Here is a 7,143-nt window from a genome sequence, read left to right on the forward strand (position 1 = left end):
GTTGTGCATGTCAGAGAAATGGTCAAAGTGCGACCGCATAAGGAAATGTGCGGTCCGCACAAAATATCTGCGGCCACACTCAAAAAATGTGCGGACTGCAGATCATCAAAAGGGTAATGTTTAATAGGTAAAGGAGTGCGGACCGCACACAAAATTGTGCGGCCGCACTCAGCTCTTGAGTCCTTGCCCTAACAGGTCAACTATAAATAGTCCCTCCTCACCACTGTTCAAACTTTACGAACTTTGAATAATTAACACAAAGAAAACACAGTGCACTCAATTGATTCAAGCATCTCACTCGTATTTCATCATATTTGATTCTTCTTTGCATCACTACATTACTGGTATGTTCAATTCATCTTTAAATTTTTAATTTTCTTAATATTGTTCATAATTAGTTTAGTTATTTTTAGGCCTAATATCAAATTCATCATCATGTGAGCTTAGATTTATGTGTGTAACTTCCTATTTGCTATTTGGGTGATGGGTAAACTGTGTATCATCTCTAAATTGCTACTACCATGTCTAAATTGTGCGTGAATTAGAAAACCTAAGAATCCGCCCGATATATTTTGGAATTGTGCGATCCGCAGGTGTGTAGGCTAGGGCATTTGGTGTAAAAGTATTGTGCGGACCGCACTTGAAATTGTGCGGTCCGCAGCAATTCAACCACGGCCGTAGAAAAGTGTGTGCGGCCGCAGATCAAGAAATTCTCTGTCTTCATAGAGTTGTCATTTTTGAAGTTTCAATGTGTGGCCGCACCCAAAATTGTGCGGACCGCACTTCAGATGTGTGGCCCCACTTAAAATTGTGCGGACCATAGAATCATCACTGCGGCCGCACTTTCAAATTGTGCGGTCCGCACAACCCCATCTGCGGCCGCACTAAAAAATGTGCGGTCCGCACTTCCCCAACCTGTAACATGTTTTATTCTGCAAATTTTATGCTTACCAGCACTCAACTAGAACTGACTCTTACTGCTATTTTGTGCAGAATATGGTTAGATCATGTGGTCGTAGTGATACATCAAAGGGGAGGGGTGAACCTTCCAGAGGCAGAGGCAAAAGTACCCTACCCCTCACCCTCCAAAAAGTGATCAGTAAGAAGGCAATAATAGGCCTACGTAGACAGTCGGAGCCCCCCAAATCAAGTTCATATGCCCCGTCTAGGGAATCATCAGAAGGCGATGCAGTGCAAAGGCAGGCTGCTGTGATATCACAACCACAACTGCCCCAGGATTGATACCGACTGAGAGATGAGCCTACCTCTTCTGAGAGTACTTCTGAGGGGTCGGAAGGGAACAGTCAAGAGAAACCTTATCTACTCATGCCCCCGCCGCACCAGTCACAGTTGATGGTGATGATGATATTCCAGATGATGGTCGAGGGGGGATGATACCAGAGTTGCAGGCCTGGAGAGGTCAAAGAAGAAGGAAGTTTGGGAAGATAGATTTGTGAGCCTGACTGCATTCAACAAGTTTCGAGAGAGGTGGCCGGAGAGATCGCTCACTCTTGAGTGGCAGTTTGTGTTGAAAGATCTGGATAGATATACAACCCAAATGTGTTAAGACAATTTTGGGAAATAAAATGGTGGAAATGATTCACGAAAAGCATATTGGATGCCAAGGGCACTTAGACTGGGAGTTCTACGCCAATGTGGCGCACATCAAGAAGGGGACTAAGCTGACTAAGGTGAGGAACTTGAAAGTACGATTTGATCAGACCACAATGAACACTTATTTGGGGCTCGAGGATATGGAGTTGGTGCAGTATTTAGAGAAGTTCGCAATGGGTGATGCAGCTCACCCTTGGCTAGCTGAGATACTAGCAGCTCCAGGACCACCACCACCATCATGGATCACAGCAGGGGTTCCCATTCAGCGGAACACCCTCAACTTTGAAGCAAAAGGCTAGCAAACATTTATGTGCAGTTGCATAAACCCAAGCCGAAATGAAAACAATCTCCCAATACCTCGGGCAGTCCTAGTTTCTTCCATAACGGCCGGGTACCCAATCAATATGGGTGCCATCATGTCTTTGGTTGTCAGGCACGGTGAAAGCTCCTATACATATCCCAACATTATCATGGAGTATCTCGTGGATGTGGGGTGACGCCTAGCATGATCGGCAACACGGGACAATCTAACCTCAGCAACATCAGAAATTTCCTTTGCCTGAGTGTTAGCAGCTTCAGCGTAATCTCGGTAAGAGGCCACGAGCACCTCTGCCTCAGATGTGGCTCTTGCAAGCTCAGCAGCCAACCGAGTCTCGAGCTCTTCAATCTTCCAGTTTATTCCAGTTGGTACTAATTATTCTTTGAAGCAGCTGGCTGAGATTTATATCCGCGAGATTGTTTGCCTACACGGTGTGTCAGTGTCCATCATTTCAGATCGGGTCATGCAGTTTACATCACAGTTTTGGAGAGCAGTGCAGCGAGAATTGGGCACACAAGTTCAGTTAAGTACAACATTTCACACTCAAATAGACGGGCAGTCCGAGCGCACTATTCATATATTGGAGGATATGTTACGCGTTTGTGTCATTGATTTTAGAGGTTCTTGGGATAAATTTCTGCCACTAGCGGAGTTTGCTTACAATAACAGCTACCAGTCGAGTATACAGATGGCTCCATATAAGGCATTATATGGGAGACGCTGTCGATGTCCGGTTGGTTGGTTTGAGCCAGGTGAGGCTAGGCTATTGGGTACTGACTTGGTTCAGGATGCTTTAGAGAAGGTCAAAGTAATTCAGGAATTGCTTCGCACGACACAGTCTAGACGGAAGAGTTATGGCGACAAGAAGGTTTGTGATATTTTACACATGGTTGGGGAGAAGGTTATGCTCAAGATTTCACCCATGAATGGTGTTTTGAGGTTCGGGAGGAAGGGCAAGTTGAAGGAATTCGGAGTGAAATGAGACACTTAGTCTCATAATTGAAAATTTTAAGTTAGAAAAGTGACCGGATATGAACCTATGTGTAAATGACCTCGGATTTGAATTTTGATGATTCTGATAGTTCCGTATGGTGACTTTGGATTTAGAAGCGTGTCCAGAAAATTATTTGGAGGTCCGTAGAGGAATTAGGCTTGAAATGTCGAAAGTTGAATTTTTGGAAAGTTTGACCGGGGGTTGACTTTTTGATATCGGGGTTGAAATCTGATTCTGAAAATTGTAATAAGTCTGTTATGTCATTTATGACTTGTGTGCAAAATTTGAGGTCAATCAGACGTGATTTGATAGGTTCCGGAGCCATTTGTAGAAATTAGAAATTTCAAAGTTCATTAGGCTTGAATTGGGGTGTAATTCATGATTTTAGCATTGTTTGAGGTGATTTGAGGGTTTGACTAAGTTTGTATGATGTTTTAGGACTTGTTGGTAGATTTGGTTGAGGTCCCGAGGGGCTCCGGTGAGTTTTGGATGGTTAACGGATCAAAAATTTGGACTTGAAGAGCTGTTGGAATTTTCTGATATCTTATGTTGTTTTCCTTCTATGCGATCGCGTGAATGTGTCTGCGATCGCGTAGGCTTAGTTGGTCAGTGGAGGTTTTTGTTCTACGCGATCACGTGGGGATATCTGCGATCGCGTAGGTTTAATATGAGGCAGTGATATTTTGTGCTTCGCATTCGTGTGAAGCGAGATGTGATCACATAGTTATGTGAGGTTGTTATTCGTGAACGCGTGAAGAAGGTCGCGTTCGCGTAGAGGAAATCGGGTAGAAATGAAAATCGCGCATTTGTGCTTCGCGATCGCGTAGAGTTAGGTCCGCGATCACATAGGTCTGTAATGTTGTACATCGCGATCGCGTAGAGTTAAATCTGGGCGATGGAAAATTGTTCTTCGTGATCGCGTGAGAATGTTCACGATCGCGTAGAGCAAATGTCTGGGCAGAAAGTTTAAGTTCTAAAAATGGATTGGAGCTCGGGAGGAGACGATTTTTGGGAGACTTTCAGAGGAAATAACGGGGTAAGTGTTCTGAACTCAATATTAGTTAAATTACCCGAATCCATGGTTGTTTTTAACATTTAGTCAGTGAATTAAGTTGGAAAATTTTGAAAACCCTCTTAATTTAATTTAGAGATTTGAGGGTCGAGTTGATGTCGGATTTGAGTAAAATTTATATGGTTGGACTCATGGTTGAATGAGCATTCATATTTTGTAACTTTTGTTGGGTTCCGAGACGTAGGCCCCACTGACGATGTTTGAGCTAATTTCGGATTTTTATGAAAAATTAGTATTTTCTTATGAAATTAATTCCAATAAATTTTATTAACTGAAACGAATTATTTGTGACTATATTCTAGGCTTTCGAAGACCAATTCTCGTGGCAAGGGCATAGCAGAATAAAGAATTACGTGGTTTGAGGTAAGTAACAGTTTTAAATCTGGTCCTGAGGGTATGAAACCCTGGATTTTTGTATCATGTGATTACTTTGGAGGTGACGCACATGCTAGGTGACAGGCGTGTGGGCGTGAAACTGTAAAGTTGAATAATTTGTTGTTAGCTATATGCTCTCCATGTGTTGTGGAAATTTGACTGTAAGACATGTTAGAAACCATGTTTAGGCTATATATTGGTACTGTTAGGACCCACAGAGGTCGTGTACATGTTGATTATTGTTTGGTACTCAGTCACAGTTTACTTGTTTATTTTATCTCAGTCTCTATTGTTCATCATTAATGCATCATATCATTGTTGTTTGGGTTGATTTAATGATTATTGGGCAGCTACCTCTGAATCTACGAAAACTCAACTGTGCTAGAGAATCAACACCTGCTATGTTCGGGAACACCTGAATCTGCACACGAAGTGTAGGGTGTAGTATGAGTACAATCAACTCAGCAAGTAACAATAATAAATAAGGAACTGAAGATAATGACGAGCTACACATTTACAGTTCATTTCCAGTAATTCCAGCAAGGAATAAACATGCTTTCAAATCCGACAGTTTAAGTCAAATCAATTTTATACAGTTTAAGGTCATGTAATCTGGATATAAAATCTTTCAGAGAATTTCACAACAATGACAGATAGCAACTAAGTGCAACAACAAATGAAAAGCAAGTAAAGCCTCTTAGGTAGTAGATACTCAACTCGTCACAACAGCTCAACCACTCGGCTCTTATCCCTCAGCACTCACACTTAATGGGTACCCGCACTCACTGGGGGTGTACAGACTCCGGAGGGGCTCCTACAGCCCAAGCGCTATAATCTGCATGGCCAATTCACGTGCTGCACGGACAACTCACGTGCCATAGTATCAATATCTGAATCCGCATGGCCAACTCACATGCTGCACGGACAACTCACGTGCTATAGTATCAATATTTGGATCCACATGGCCAACTCACATACTGCACGGACAACTCACGTGCTATAGTATCAATATCTCACAATCAGGACCTCAACCTCACTCAGTCATTAATCTCTCCAGTCTCTCGAGCTTTCGCAGACCTTGTCTCTCTTTCCTTATCTCCTTGTTACTGTATTTGGCCTCAGATTATCATAGACCGTATTTTACAGACTTGTATTCATAATAGAATGCTCATGTACTCAGTGACACCAGGTTTTGGGACGTGTTCGTATCAGTATTTGTGGGAATTTTGTATTGTATTTAATTATTGTATTTTCAAACTTAAAGAGAAATTGTGATTTATGGAGATTATCGGCTTGCCTATTATTCAGATAGGCACCATCACGACAGGTTGGGATTTTGGATCGTGACAAATTGGTATTAGAGCTTTAGGTGACATAGGTCTCACGAGTCATGTGCAGGTTTAGTAGAGTCTTGCGGATCGGTACAGAGATGTCTGTACTTCTCTTCGAGAGGCTGTTGAACACTTAGGAAAATTTCACTTTCTTGTATTCTGTCGTGCAAATTTGTTGACTCCGAAAACTAAATTTCTGTTATTCTATTCTCTCACAGATGGTGAGGACACATACTACCGGATCGGACGATCAGCCACCAGTTAGGGTAGTGAGAGGCCTGGGCCGTGGTAGAGGTCGGGGTCATGGTAGAGGTCGGGGCCGAGGTAGAGGTCGAGGTGTAGCTCGTACCACAGTTGGACCCGTACCTATAGTACCACCAGTTGCTCCAGGTGAGGAGCAGATTCTAGATATAGCTAAGCCGGCAGGACCAGCTCAGGCACCAGCTGTGCCTATTGAGATTCTAGGTCTTCAGGAGACTTTGGCCCAGATATTAACAGTTTGCACTGGTCTTGCTCAGGTGGTTTCGGCTCAGGCCACACATGCCACTTCTCAGGTCGGGGAAGGTACTCATACCCCTGCTTCCCGTACTCCAGATCAGGTAGTACAGGGACTTCAGATATCGGGGCCAATACCAGCCCAATCGGCTGTAGCTGCTCAGGTCCCGGTAGTTCCTGTTATAGCAGATGATGAGCAGAGGAGACTTGAGAGATTTGAGAGGCTCTGACCTTCACTATTTAGCGGTACTGAGTCATAGGATGCTCAGGGTTTTCTGGATAGGTGTCAGCGGATGCTTCAGACAGCGGGTATTCTAGAGACCAGTGAGGTCTCGTTCACTACTTTTTAGTTTTCTAGGGCTGCCTTCAGATGGTGGGAGGCTTATGAGAGGCGTAGGCCAGTTGGTGCAGTACCACTTACATGGCAGGAATTCTCCGTTCTGTTTTTGGAGAAGTTCGTGCCGTAGTCTCGCAGAGAGGAGCTGCGTAGACAGTTTGAGCAGTTACGTCAGGATGCCATGTATGTGACGCAGTGTGAGATGAGATTTTCTGAGTTGGCTCGTCACGCAGTCTGGTTGGTTCCCACTGATAGGGAGAGGATTAGAAGGTTCATTGATGGCCTCACATATCAGCTGCAGTTACTTATGACTAGGGAGAGGGTGTCTGGTGCTACTTTTGATGAGGTAGTTGACATTGCTCGGCAGATAGAGATGGTTCGTATCCAGGAACGTGGAGAGAGAGAGGCTAAGAGGCCTCGTGGTCCAGGTGATTATAGCGGTGTTCCTTCAGGGGGTCAGTTTTACCGCGGTAGGGGTCGTTCTTACAGACACGCTCAGACGGGTTGTCCAGCTCATCGTGGCGCATCAGCTAGCCACAGTTCTTACAGTGCTCACTCAGGCGAGTATTCATTCAGTGCACTACCAGTGCAGAGTTTTCATCATTC

The sequence above is a fragment of the Nicotiana tabacum genome, chromosome 12, assembly GCF_000715075.1.
Source record: "Nicotiana tabacum cultivar K326 chromosome 12, ASM71507v2, whole genome shotgun sequence".
Taxonomy (NCBI): domain Eukaryota; kingdom Viridiplantae; phylum Streptophyta; class Magnoliopsida; order Solanales; family Solanaceae; genus Nicotiana; species Nicotiana tabacum.